Genomic DNA, 15280 nt, shown 5'->3' with positions numbered 1-15280 from the left:
CGATCCTGCAATTTAGGATTTCTCCTCAGCTTTCAGTTAAGAATTTCTGGATCTCTAGTTCTAAAATATAGTCAGAATAGTTTATCTTACAGCTAAAATTAACAAAGCTACATTTTTAACAGTCAGTAACTGGGAGAAATTGGGAAAAATATGAGTCTATTCAGGATTTTGTAGCTTCTGGATGAGTTATCTTGTTTATATGCTCTTATTTGATGGTTCTTTATTAATATTTGTATCCTGGAATTGTACAGTGTCTGTGTTAAATGTATCAATTGATCACAAAAAAAAAAAAAAAAAAAATTCTCAGTCTCAATCTGACGTTTATTTGATGTCACATTTGATTCGACGCTCCGAGTCTCGGAATTTGGGTCATCAGAAGTTCTTTTGGGAGCAATTATCCTTATTTATATTTTATAGCTTTTATGAACACTCATCAAATATTGATGCTTTTCCTGAAGCCGCCTGCAGGATGACACAACACTATTCTAAGAAACGTCAAATGTTGACTTTATTGTCGATAATTGCTTTCGCCTGATTTATATATGGAAATAAATGTTTACAGTGTCCCCAACTTCAACCACACCATCCACCATCCACAGTGTGCCCCAACCAACAGGCATGAACACACATATATACACACAAACACAGATGAAATATAAGCATTCATTTTGCTACACTGAATGCCACTGGCTACCTGTCAGCACTCACACTGCGGGAAAGTGGAACATTTGCAATTCAGGTCAAAATCTGCATTTGTGGGAAACAAACTCCGCACAGTTGCTAAAACATTATTTCTTATTTGGTATTATACACCACTCAGATTTTACACCTTGATAACTGCTTTCCTCAGGGTTGAAACAGTGTAACCTGATATTTCTACTACAGCACATGCTAATTTGGTGCAACAACTAGGAATAAAATGCTGTGCTCATGTTTATAGCCCAGTTTTCTACATCTGGACCAAAAGAGAATATTGGAATATTAGATTGAACTTGAGTAATATGGGTAAAAAAGACACTTGTAGCACAATTAGTTCTTACCCAGCCAGTATTGCACGATAAAGGCACTCTGACAAAAAAACTCTTCAAGTATTCTCCTAGTGAAAAAAAAAAAAAAAAATCAAAACTGTTGAATCCACCCTGTAAACACATAGGTTGATTGAATTAAAATGATGTAAGTCTGTTTTCTTTGTTTGTTTTACATTAAATTGGATATTTTTAAACATTAAACAACTATTTTGATTAAGCTTAACATTTGTGCCCACATACCTTCAAACAGAGATCTTTGATTTGAACCAACTTATAATAGTTTAGTCCGTTTCCATTGGCAGCTTCTTCATGTATATATATATATATATATATATATATATATATATATATATATATATATATATATATATATATATATATATATATATATATATATATATTTTGTGAGCAATTTTAATAGCTTTCCAAGATGGCAGCTAACTTCACAGAACTAATCTCCACCTTTCAGTACTCTTCCTCAATCAGTAAGTCATGAGATGTATACTATAATATAAAGTTTACTTCTTTTTAAAAAAAAGGCTTCAGGCTCTAAATATTGCATATTTTTAAAAAAAAGTCTTTAAAAAGTCTTCTTTTTCATCAGCAAAATAGCTAAATCCATAAAGCTAGCAAGAAAAGGTCTACAAATACCAGTCTATGATTCTATTAAATGATTTATTGTTCCTGGTAACCTTTATCCTTCTTCTAAGAAGCATTGCAATCTCTTTCTGGGTGTTCTAGAACAATCTGCCATTAGAAGCTGGCGTTTCCATGGTTCCAGGGTGAATTATCGCTACATCATAGCACTGTTGAGCGGTTTCACACTTCAGTGTATATAATATAAGGCCAACACATCTGTTAAAACAGAACAACTGCAAAAAAGGTTATGAGTACCTAATGCAAGTTCTCAATCATTAATGTAATCCATGAAAGGTCAAACACACAATTTATAGGACTCATATGGCACAAAAGATATCAGAGCATACAAGCTTTCACTGTCAGACTCTGCAACAGCTTCTTCCCACAGACCATCAGACTTCTAAACTTCTAAATATGCAGATATTTAAAGTGGCAGTCTGTATTATTTTGTTTCTAAACTGAAAGCAAAAGCATTTCTGAGTAAAGAAGGAATAAAATAATTTGTTTAATGGTAACAGTGTGCTGAAACGACCATCCCTGCTAAGCCTAATATATTCATTTTAAAAACTGCGGTGTTGGGTCAATTTTCGCTGGAGTCCTTCTGGTCACGTCACACATCTTTACGTACTTACAGTGTGTCACATGTACAGCCTTTTAGTTTTAGTTTAGTTTTACTGAACGTGAGCGGCTGGTGGATCAATGGAGACTTCAGAAGGAAAACTCAGAGCTCAGTAGCTCATTCACCCATAGTAATAATAATAAAATAAAAAAACGCAGAAGTAAAGTATCAGACTGAGCGTGCTCTCTCTCTCTCTGACTGAACATAACCTGGAATCGAATTAATCCGCACTGAAAGGAGACCGCAACACACCCGCACAGTTTAAAATAATTCTTCCTCGTGCTCGGTGCAATTACCCATTCTCACCAGAGAGGGCGCTAAATCCCAAATCTTACAGACATCAGCTTTAACTGAAAAAAACTGAATTTATTGTTATTTTACTTTATTTATTGTGAATGTAGTGTTCTAGTTTTAGGTTTGCACATCTTCCCGTTATGCTATACTATGTCATACTGTTGCACCTAGATTCTGGAGAAATGCAATGGAGTTACAGGGTGAAATGTCAATTAAAGCATCTTGAATCCAATAAGAGTGTTTTCACACTAGCATTATTTGGTCCATTTAAAATTCCATTAAAAGACTCTGGTTTGTTTGTAGTCTTGGTGCGGATCATTTTGGCAGGTGTAAAATCAGTAATCGGGTGAAAACTCTGAAGTGGTTTGCTTGTGATGAGAACATGATCCGGTCTTGATTCCTCAGGTTTGAGGTAAATGGCTGTTCAGGTGCAATTTAATCTGATTTATTACCGAAATAATTACAGGGGTTGGGCAATGAAACTGAAACACCTGTCATTTTAGTGTAGGAGGTTTCATGGCTAAATTGGAGCAGCCTGGTGGCCAATCTTCATTAATTGCACATTGCACCAGTAAGAGCAGAGTGTGAAGGTTTAATTAGCAGGGTAAGAGCTCAGTTTTGCTTAAAATATTGCAATACACACAACATTATGGGTGACATACCAGAGTTTAAAAGAGGACAAATTGTTGGTGCACGTCTTGCTGGCACATCTGTGACCAAGACAGCAAGTCTTTGTGTATCAAGAGTCACGGTATCCAGGGTAATGTCAGCATACCACCAAGAAGGACCAGCCACATCCAACAGAATTAACTGTGGACACAAGAGGAAGCTGTCTGAAAGGGATGTTCGGGTTCTAACCCGGATTGTAGCCAAAAAACATAAAACCTGCTGCCTCAACTCTCCTGTTTCCACCAGTCAACTGTCCGTCACCACAATAAATTATTGTGGTGTAAATTTAGGTGTTTCAGTTTCATTGTCCAACCCCTGTACAATAGCTATGAACAAATGTTTTTCTCTGTTGCTGCTTCATGCTAAACTGTTTACATACTGGATGCCAAAAGTGCAGCGTTCACTGCTCATGGATGCAAAACTCCATTTACAACGTAAAACGTAAAAACAGTTCTAAAATGCAGAGGAGCAATATTTTCAGCATTCAGTGTTAAAGCAGATTCACACCGCACAAATATACTTGCTGGAACACTGAATCTTCTTGGTGTATTTACTAATTTACAGCTCTGACCAATCAGAGGAGACAGTGTGCTCGCATGGTTGGTTGGGGGTGCATTTTGGTGTCTTTAGGTTTGTGCCTGTGTGAAACCAAACCAAACAGATGGGAAAACGCTCCAAGTAAACAAATTTAACAAACGATTTCAACCAGACAAAAAAATAAAAAAATCTACAGGTGTGAAAACACCATTAAATGATCTGCAAGTAACATCTACATAGGTTGGACAATGAAACTGAGACACCTGGTTTTAGACCACAATAATTTATTGTCCTGATGGACAGTTTTGGTGGAAACAGAAAAGTTGAGGTGCACATTGAATTCTGCCGTGATTTGGGCAGCCGTGGTTTTATGTTTTTTTGGATACAATCTGGGTTAGCACCCGAACATCCCTTTCAGAGAGCTTCCTCTTCCAGCGTCCACAGTTAATCCTGTTGGATGTGGTTGGTCCTTCTTGGTGGTACTGTATGCTGACATTACCCTGGATATCGTGGCTCTTGATGCATCACAAATACTTGCTGTCTTGGTCACACATGCGCCAGCAAGACGTGCACCAACAATTTGTCCTCTGGAATGTCACCCATAATGTTGTGCGCATTGCAATATTTTGAGTAAAACTGTGCTCTTACCCTGCTAATTGAACCTTCACACTCTGCTCTTAGTGGTGCAATGTGCAATTAATTAAGACTGGCCACCAGGCTGCTCCAATTTAGCCATGAAACCTCCCACACTAAAATGACAGGTAGTTCAGTTTCATTGTCCAACCCCTGTAGATTGCTACAGCTATTACAGAACATTGTATGAGTTTTTGTTAAGTTCATACCTTGAATGGTTCAATTTGATTTGGTTGGACCAAAGAGGGACCCACTCAACATTCGGCAGGTGCTACTAATATAGCTGCTCAATGTATGCATGCACATATATAGTATTTTAATATAATGTTTCCAGCCTGCCTCAGTCATGCTCCCTTGTGTACCAACCAATTCACAGCTCTTGAGGAGGTGGCAAAACACAATGTCAAATCAGCATCAAAAATGTGTCTTTTTTCCAAAGCAGACACAGTGCTGTTGATAAAGGGGATCTATTTTTACATCTGTGTCACAATTAATTGGTTCAAATCTTCAAACAAAACTCTGCAGAAGACAGTAGCAGTCTGAGTAAACACACAAAACGTGTTTATATCTTTGTCATTTAATGAAGGCAAAAAAAGGTTATTAAATAACAACTGGACAGTGTAAAAGGGTCAGAGAAACCTTTTTTAAGAGTATGAGAAACCCTGGATTCTCAACTTAGCCAAAGAAATCTGTATATATTAGTTATTTGAGTTATTTTGATAAACAGGGCTGCACCAACAAACATAGTCAAAGTAAAAGCACAGTTAAATACCAGAGACAACCTAACCAAAACATCAGAGCCAAGTATACAGTGCAAAAGGGATAAAAGGAAGACAAAAAGCATTAGAAACCAGCGCAAAAACACTACGGTAAACTAGCAAGACAAAAATCAGAAACAAAAGCCAAAAAAAGATCATACACAGAAACAGACAATCAAAGAAATAATGCAAAAATAAAGCAAAAGACTGGTTTATATACATGCAAAAACAGCTGAAAGGAATCAAAACACAGGTGAGGCTGATCTGCTAACCTGGTGCTAATTGGCTGGCTATCTATCTATCTATTTATCTCTCTATCTATCTATCCATCCATCCATCCAACCCAAAACCACCCACCCTAGGGTGTCGGTATGGTATATGTTTATACTTCTCATCCAACCACATTCAAATTCACTCTATCCTGATGGAGAGATTTATTTGGATATAATATAAAATAATATGATGGGAAATAACAACTCTAGATTTGTTATTATATATTTACCTTCATGCATGTTACTCAGACTCTTTAATGCTTTAATGTCCTTGCAGAGATACCGTGAGATACCACTGACACACACACAGTGCTAAGCTAATATTAGCGATCGGGTACAGCTTGCATAAAGCTGAAGGAACACACAGATTTGATCGTATGTGTTTTATTTCTCATTGAAAAGTCAACAGTATTATAATAATAGAAAAAAAGGAATGGTCTATTGGTCTATTGAAAAAGAAAAAGAAAGCTGGAGTGACTACTTTCCTGTGTAATCCAAGGACAAATTGAACTTTCCTAATGGAGCTCCAAGAAGGTAACCTGTATTAGCCACGCTTGGGCTTATCTAAACACTGAATTTGCAGCCATAAAATTGCAATTTCATGCATCGCTATTATTAATCTCATCCTTTTTTCTCCTCTCATTGGGATCATGATCAAACTTTTTGTGCCTGGAGTCCATTGCCCACACCCCAGTCATTTCTCTTTTCTCTCCCCACACTCTCGCTCTCTCTTTCTCTCTCTTACTTCTCTCTCTATTTCACTTACACACACAATCCCTCACTCTTTCTCGCTCAGCCAGCCTCTTACTTTCCCTCCCTCTCTCTCTCTCTCTCTCTCTCTCTCTCTCTCTCTCTCTGGCAGGTATCGGAGTAGTGTGGTGTTTGATATCAGGCTGTTGTGATGACTTTGGTCAGCAGTTTTGAAGAGTAATGACTGCAGCAGGGGCTAGCATCGCTCTGTGGTGCTGCTCAGGCTGTGCTGTTTACTGTAATACGCCCCATTCAACTACCTCACAAACACACACACACACACTCTCACACACACGCACGCCGAGCATACTCACCCGCACCATATGCTTCTGCAATTCCTTTACAAAGAGGTCGAGCACCGGTGCTGCGGTTGCTGCAAATTCGAGCTAATTAGTTTAGTATAGGAAAATATATCATCAAGTGACTCTACTGACGCAACCCATTTCCCTTGAACTTTTGAATGCTAGCATTTCACATTGTGCTTATGTTTATATTGGCTGCAACATAACAGCACGTTTACATGCTTCCACTTTGCGCTGAAGATAATCGGAGGATCATTCGGTGCGTTCAGTCTAAGGCTTTCAGACAGGTTGGAAATTGGTCACAGTCTCTAAAGCAAAAAAGCTTTAGCTTGAGGATTTTAGCTGCTTCGTTCGATATGAGGCTGGGGCACAGGGTTATTTGATCATTTGATCACGTTCCTTTCAGCTGACAAATGTGCTCTCTCTCTCTCTCTCTCTCTCTCTCTCTCTATATATATATATATATATATATATATATATATATATACACCTTAAAAATACACCATAGTTCACCTTAAAAAAATTAATATCATTGAAAAGTTACTATATTAGTAGTTTAGGTCAAAATGTGAAACTCATATATTATATAGATTACATAAAGAGCGATCTATTGTTGACGATTAAGGCTTATTAGAATATTATATATACTCTAAAAAACAGAGGTAGGATATGAGTACTTTTTTGTACTCAAAGGTACACTCTTTATAATTGTACCCTCAAAGGTACAATATTGGTCTTTACAGGATCAGATTTGTTCCCTCTGAAGTACAAAGTAGTTTCTAACAGCAATAAGTACAAATTTGTGCCATTTAACCTGCAGCCAAAATGTATTCAGTATTCTGTATCACTGTACTAATAAACAAAATATATTTTAATTGCACATTTTTTATTTGAAAGCCAGACAATCTTGGATCATCAAGTTTTTGACACATATTCAGTTGATGATAACGTTTATAATTTTTATAATCTTTACTGGCACAAAAAACATGGGTACAAAAAAGGACTTTCACTGAAAGGTACTTTTTTGTACCTCAGTATAAGGTACAGCCCCAGCGACAAGCTTTGTTCTCTTTTAGGTACAAATCTGTACTTACTTTTCTTAGTGTGTAGGACCAATTGGTACTTTTGGCAGTGTGGGCAGCATGCCAAGTTCCACTGGAAAATGAAATCCGCATCTCTATAAAAGTTGTCAGCAGAGCCCAGATAGCAATAATTATCTGGCCCGGATCCGGCGCAAATCATCCAACTGTTCTGGCCCGGTGTTCTTTGCACGGTGGGCCAATACCGGTACAGATTTGGTTTGCAGACATGGGCCAAATCCGGCCCAGCACTGGTCCAGATCTCAGTGATTTCTTTTTACTCACATGGCCCAAATCTGGCCCATCTCGCCTGCTGTCCAGGAGGGAAACAGGAAGTGCTGTAAGATTTTCCGGAAAATCACTGCATTCCAATCGTCACTGACCATCAGTAAATTTTGCATTTCCTTTGGAAATCAAGGACCAGAGTCTGGAGAAGAAGTAGAGAGACACACAGTCCAAGCTGCTTGAGGTCTAGTGTGAAGTTTCACCAATCAGTGATGGTTTGGAGAGAGATGGCACTGCGTTTTATCCATTAAGTCTAAAGTAAGTGCAGTATTATTTTCACGCAAAATCTTACAGCACTTCATGCTTCCCTCGGCATGCTTTCAAATTTTAATAATATGCAGATTTCCAGCAATTTTTCAGCAAGACTTGGCACATTCATTTTTGAGATGCACTAGTATATACAGTGTAGATGCTGTAAATGTATTGTAATCCTGCCATGATGATACTCAAACCTACACTAACCCCACCCACTGTGTGAAGGCCATAAATTAAGCACATTGGGTGGATGCCAATAACTACTGGAGACTGTAAACAAACCCTGCCATTTAAAAGCTGTAGACTAACTCAACTTGGTGGACTGTGTGGAAGTTGTTAAACCCCTCCACTGTGTGGAGGCTGTGAACTAATCCCATCAGGCAAAAGCTATAAATAAACTCCCGCAATTTTGGGGAAGTAAACTAACCCCAATATTTGGAGAGTTTAAACTGCTTGCTTTCACTGTGAGGTGTCTGTAAACACCGTGTGGATCCTGTAAACTAACCCCACCGTCCGGAAGCTGTAAACTAACCTCACCATGTTTAAGGATGTAAACTAACTCTGCCAAAACAAGGCTGTCAATGAACACAGCAAATTTTGAGACGAATCTTGTATCTGCTCACAGTCGAAATTCACAGTGTTGCGGGCTCCGAGCTGCCACTATGTTTAAGAGATCGCCTGTATTTGTTCGAATCCTGTAAATGTAGCTTGTCATCGGCTACTGGAGCACTGAGAATTGGCCGCATATGGCCACCTGGATTTGACTAAGCAAATTATCTGTGGTTGATGCTGCAGTTGGTCTGCAGGTTTAGGTTCAGCAACAGTATGTGCTGAAAGAATGAGGTCAGCTGATTACCTGAATATACTGAATATAGACCAGGTTATTACATCAATAGATTAGTTTGCGTTAGTTTTTCCTCTCCTGATGACACGGGCATATTCCAAGATGACAATGCCAGGGTTCATGGGGCTTAAGAGTCCAGATCTTAACCTCATTGAGAATTGAGAATCTTTGGGATGTGCTGGATGGAGAAGGCTTTGTGCAGTGGTCAGACTCCATCATCAGTGCTCAAATATCAAAGATCTTGGTGAAAAATGAACGCAACACTGGATTGATATAAAAACTTGTGACATTGCAGAAGCTTGTTGAAACAATGGCAGTCCAAACCCAATATTGGAGTGTGAAACAGCTTTTTTTTTTACCAAAGAGAAAGCAAATCTGAGAAGGCGAAACAGAGGAAATAAATAAAAAAAGCCACTGTTGCATTGCCAGTTTAAATCAATTAAAGTAGGGCTGTAAATCCTTGGCTCCTGCTTTACACAACCCGAGCAAAGGCTTGCTCGCCTGCCGTCTGCAAGGGTCTGTTTGGTGGCTTTTTTTAATTAACTGGAGGTGAAGATTACGGCTGATTCCTCCAATGAGTGAATCACGCCGGCTTCATGCGCGACTCTAAGCTGCAAGACAATGAGCCTCATTCATAGCATCTGCCCACACTGATGAAGAATAGGATTGACCACAAACAGGAATGCATACTAATCTATCCAGCTGGCATTTTCCATCAATATTTACAGTGCAGCAGTCATCAGCTTGGCATGCCCATTTGTACGCATTGGGGAGAGGCACAATCTATGATTTCTATGGCAGACATTTATCATTTAATTACCAGCAACAGGTTAGAGACAGAAAGAGAGAGAGAGAGAGAGAGAGAGAGAGAGAGAGAGAGACAGCAGCTCCACGGCTCTTGGAGCAGAAAAAAAAAGAAGGAGAGAAGAGAAGCCAGTATCGCATCGAAGCTCAACAGCTCCCCCAGATGTTAGACGGCTCAGGGCCGGCGCAGAGCTCTTCCCCTCGCCGCTCCAAACTTATTGCACAGGCAATTGTCTTTTTATTGAGCTGATTTCTGAACGGTAAATTGAACCTTTCATCACCGAAGGATAGCGCCAAATAATCTGGACGGCAGTTATTCCCCAACGGGGGCTGCCTCCTGAATGGAGTGGGGAAATTCCCACAAGCCACTGAAGCCATCTTGCAGCGAAGATGAGGAGTAGGAGGAGGAGGAGGTGGTGGTGGTGGAGGTCTGCGGCGGTCCTAATTTTAATAGCTGCATCACTCAGCCACAGAGGCGAGCTTTATTGAGGCTCCTGTCGTTGAATGATGATAGCTTTAGAGAAGATGGGGGGAAAAAAAGAAAGGAAATGCATGAGGGTTCAAAGTGATAGTCAGGTAGTCAGGCATAGAATCAAATTTGCTAAATGTTCCCTTAACTGCAAATGCATTCAATCAATCAAAACATACTGGTGGCTGAAACTTTTCATTTGAGTTTTTGTCTATAAAGTAGACGCCGAATCTAATAAAAGCCCAAAAATGATTTAGGCTATGCAATTCAAGGATGCTTCACCTCAAATCTTGGTACAATATACCATAAGACGGCTACCTACGTCTTGCTGAGGTTGTTCTGATATGGATCTGAGGTGTTCAGGTGGTAAAAGTGGAATCTAAACAATATTAAACAGGTGGATTTAATGTTATGGCTGATTGGTGTACGTTTCCTATAACTGTTATTACCAGCCTTCTAGGTAGTGTTGCATTTTGCATCTTTTTAGTTTTTGTCTATAAAGTAGTCTTAAAATGTAATAGAAGCATATTAGCTGCCAGGTCAGTATTGTGCTTTCCATGTTTCAGTTTTGACTGAAAAAAAAATCACCAAAGAACCAAAATTTGGTCCAACCAATAGAGATAGTTGGTTGAACCAACTTGGTTCCCTGGTTCCTTCGCAGTGTGAATGCACTTTTCTCAAAAGTTTGAAACAATTATGGAAAATGTATCAAGTTGAATCAACGTTGATCAAGGTGGATGTTACTTTTGAATCAACATTGATTTGAAAAGCGAATCAACCCTCATATAGCAACGTTGTATCAACGTCAAACATTCAACCTTTAATAAACCATCCCAGGTGGCACACAACCGACCTTCAATGTTGAAATGTGGTTGAAATATGACTAAAGTAAAGTAATTTCTGTTGTTGTTTCAACATTGTGTTTTTCTTCCCAGTTTGGATGATTTTAGTATTAATCTATAGTACAGAAAATCATTGTCAGTGTATCTATTGTACCATATTATGTATTGAATTATATATTGATGACATTATTGTGTACAATGATGTTGATGTACAACTTTGCTGCACAGAACACAATTACCCCTGACATCATCGAGTGACAATAAAACAAATCAACCAATCATTATAGACAACCATTGTGAAAAGGAAGTATTTTAAAGAGTGTTAAAAGTATGTTCAAATAGGTGAAAAATACTAAAAGGGCTTTTTCAATTGAATATACTTTATGAAAATGCACATTAAATATATTTTTTTTAAGCAGTGCTTTAAATTTAACATTGTATTGATAGAAAAAAAAATATATATATAATGTCCCAGTAGCTTTAAGGTGTACACAATATGTGCATCAATACGCAAAGTACAGTAGTTCATTTACAATGTATTTTAAGTGTATTAAAAAAGGTGTTTAAGAAACACATACTTAAATCTACTTAATTTCACAGAAGTTGTATGAAAAAAAACAATCAAAAGCACAATTTAATGCTTTTATGTTGTGTTTAAATATAGCTTAATTACAACTAAAATATACTTAAGTTGCCATAAGTTGTTCCAATATAGTCCTTTTAGTATGTATTTAAGTATGTATTTTAATCCATGACCAAGTTTTATCATCACCTACATTCAATGTGTCTCTCTATACTTGACCCTGATTGGTTGCCCTGTGTTTATCAGAATTTGACTTACATGTGAGGGGTGTTTGATTTTAGCACAAAACCTGTTCTTTTTCTTCTTTTATTGTTTATTGCATGGCCTTTGCCCGCTTTAAACTTCACATAATTGGTCCAAACTATCAAGAAAAGTGCATTCACACTGCAAACAAAACATGGAACCATGGTCCAGTTGATCCAGTTGATCCAGTCTGAGATCACCTCTTTTGGTTGGACCAAATTTTGGTCCTTTCACACCTATTCTTTTTATAATTCAGTCCAAACTGAAACATAAGACCAGACCATTGTGTAGTTCCCCCTTGTACCACCTAAATACCTCAGATTCATAACTGAACAGACTTAACAAGACCATAGCAGTTGTCTTGTGGTATCTGGTACCAAGATTTGAGTTGAGTTGATGCGTCCATGAATTGCATAGCCTAAATACGTTTTGGGACATCCATTGGTCATCCATGACCAATGAAGTTTTGTTTTTGGGCATCACTTTTGGTAGGTACTGACTTGTGCATACTGGCAATAGACCGTAAGACATGATTGACATTTTGGAGATGTTCTGATCCAGTCGTTTTGCAATCACAATTTGGCCAGATCCATCAAACTGTCTCAGATTCTTACGCTTGCCAGTTTCCCCTGCTTCCGGCACATCAAACTCGAGAACGGACCGTTCATTTGATGCCTAATATAGTATCCACTGCCTGACAAGTGCCTGGAAACGGATGATCAGAGCAGTTCACTTCAACTTTCAGTGGTTTAAATGACAAGGCTGGTTATACTGTGGTATACTGTGAACGCTTGCTAGCATTAAACAAAGTGCGCGTTGAGTCATTTAATAGTCTGCCAGTAAATATACAGTGCCAATACCAATATATAAATCACCAACCCACATGAGGACATCTGTTCAAGGGTACAGAACAACCTGATGCTTTTTGAGATGTTTGAGATGATGTGATGTGATGATGTTAAGGCATTTTCACACCTGTGAATTTTAGACCAACCCATCTGGCACACAACCGACCTTCAGTGTTAAAATGTGGTTGAAATATGACTAAAGTAAAGTCTGTTGTTGTTTCAATGTTGAAACAGCGTTAAATCAACATTTAATGGTAAATTTTAACATTGAATCAACGTAATGTCCTCAACCTTCTGCCTTTTGAATCAAAATTTTACATCTCATTACCATATAGTTTCTAAAAAACCCTTAGATGGGCCGTTGAACATACAATTTTTTATTAAGCAAAAAAAGGGTTAAACAAACCAGAATATACTTTCTCAGTCAGATTTATGAGATAGAGTCACCTGGAATTCAGGCTTTCAGTTAACAGCTGTGCTGAACTTATCAAGAGTTAATTACTTGAATTTCTTGTCTCTTAATGTGTTTGAGAGCATCAGTTTTAAAGTTTTGAAGAGGTAGAGTTGGTATAGGGAGAATTGAAAGTCGCAAAGACTGTCAAAAACATTATGATGAAACTGGCACTCATCAGGATTTCTCTAGGAAAGGAAGACCAAGAGTTATCTCTGTTGCACAGGATAAGTTATTTAGAAACAGCACCCTATATAAGAGCACCTAAATGCTAAAATAAAGAGTATTTTGGTTTGTTTGAGTCTCTTAAGTTACAAAATGAATCCTTATGTGTTCATTTATAGGCTTGATGAACTTTAAGTTTAACTTTAACTTATTTTTTTTTAGAATTGTCTTTACTAAAGAGCCATTGAATGCCTATTTTTTTTTTTTTTTTTACTTTTTTACACTCTTGCAGTGAAGAAAGTCAGACTCAAAAACTTATTTTCAGCCTTATTTGTATCTCCAGCTGAGAAAAAAAAAATAAAGAGGCAATTTCAAAAATCCACAACAGCAAATATATTCTGACTGATTGGCGACATCAGCCGTGCATTTGTTGGTGATGTTATTGTGTTGAAAGCGAGAAACAAAAATGAAAAATAGTGAAAGAAAATGGCCCACAGTGTGTTTAAGCACGGCAGACCACATGGCCTGGAGGTGTCGCCGGCTGTGGTGTCATCGTTTCCACTTCGCTCTTCCTGCTCGGAGATGATGATGTGTCTGTGATTTGTCATTGTGAGTATACATGGCTTTAATCATGGCGGCGTGATCCTGAACGATAGGGACCGAGGCGTTGGGAGGGGACGGAAGCAGGACGCTCGCGGCGCATGACGGATGCAATTTCATGGATGGGTCTTGTTTTTTTTTTTTTTCCGTTTTTTCTCGCCTCCATGTGTGTGAGGTCGGGCCGTGCAGCGGGTGTTCATGCTGCTCTTAAAAAAAAAAAAAAAACATAAATAAATAAATAAATGAATAAAAAAATAGTCCCCACTCTTCTTCACATTCTCTTCATATCTATCATAAACAGAACCTGGGAAAAGCTCTGTCCTGGTTTCCTTTAATTTCCCTTTAGTTTTCCCGACTGCGTGAATTTAAATTGGGCTTTAATAAACCTGGAATGACCTTGCCCCGACGGACAGTTCTGGTGGAAACAGGAAAGTTGAGGTGCACATTGAATTCTGCCGTGATTTGGGCAGCTGTGGTTTTATGTTTTTTTTTTTTTGGATACAATCCAGGTTAGCATCCAAACATCCCTTTCAGACAGCTTCCTCTTACAGCGTCCACAGTTAATCCTGTTGGATGTGGTTCATGCTTCTTGTGGTATGCTGACATTACCCTGGATACCGTGGCTCTTGATACATCACAAAGACTTGCTGTCTTGGTCACAGATGCTCCAGCAAGACGTGCACCAACAATTTGTCCTCTTTTGAACTCTGCAAAAGAGCAAAACTGTGCTCTTACCCTGCTAATCGAACCTTCACACTCTTCTGTGCTCTTACTGGTGCAATTTGCAATTAATGATTAAAGATTGGCCACCAGGCTGCTCCAATTTAGCCACGAAACCTCCCACACTAAAATGACAGCCTAATTCCTGGCCCATACTACAAGAACTTTCAAATCTCAAATGATAAAAGTGTGAAAATGTGGAAAAAACACACAAACGTAGACATTTTCACTACATTTTGATCTTTATTAGTCATCAAACTCCCCTCAATATGCCCTGAAGGAAACACCACACACTTTAAAATCATGCACGACCAGTTAAAGCCTCCCATCCTCAAAACCTTCTGGAAGTTTCTCGCCAACTAATATGGTGGATGACAGGAGAACCACTGCTATGCTAGTTTTGATGCTTTTTTGCTAAGATAAGGCAAAAAAAAATTATAAATAAAAGATGTGGATGAAACCATGGCTGAAAAGAAGACATTATTAGGGCTTAATATTTCAAGTACTTCAAAAAGAGCTTGTGGTGAATACACAAATACATACATACATACATACATATAGTTGCGAGAAAAAGTAATTGACAATAGACAA

The sequence above is a fragment of the Astyanax mexicanus genome, chromosome 20 (genome assembly GCF_023375975.1).
Source record: "Astyanax mexicanus isolate ESR-SI-001 chromosome 20, AstMex3_surface, whole genome shotgun sequence".
Taxonomy (NCBI): Eukaryota; Metazoa; Chordata; class Actinopteri; order Characiformes; family Acestrorhamphidae; genus Astyanax; species Astyanax mexicanus.
The sequence above is the reverse complement of the archived record's forward strand: the minus strand, read 5'-3'. Positions refer to the sequence as shown.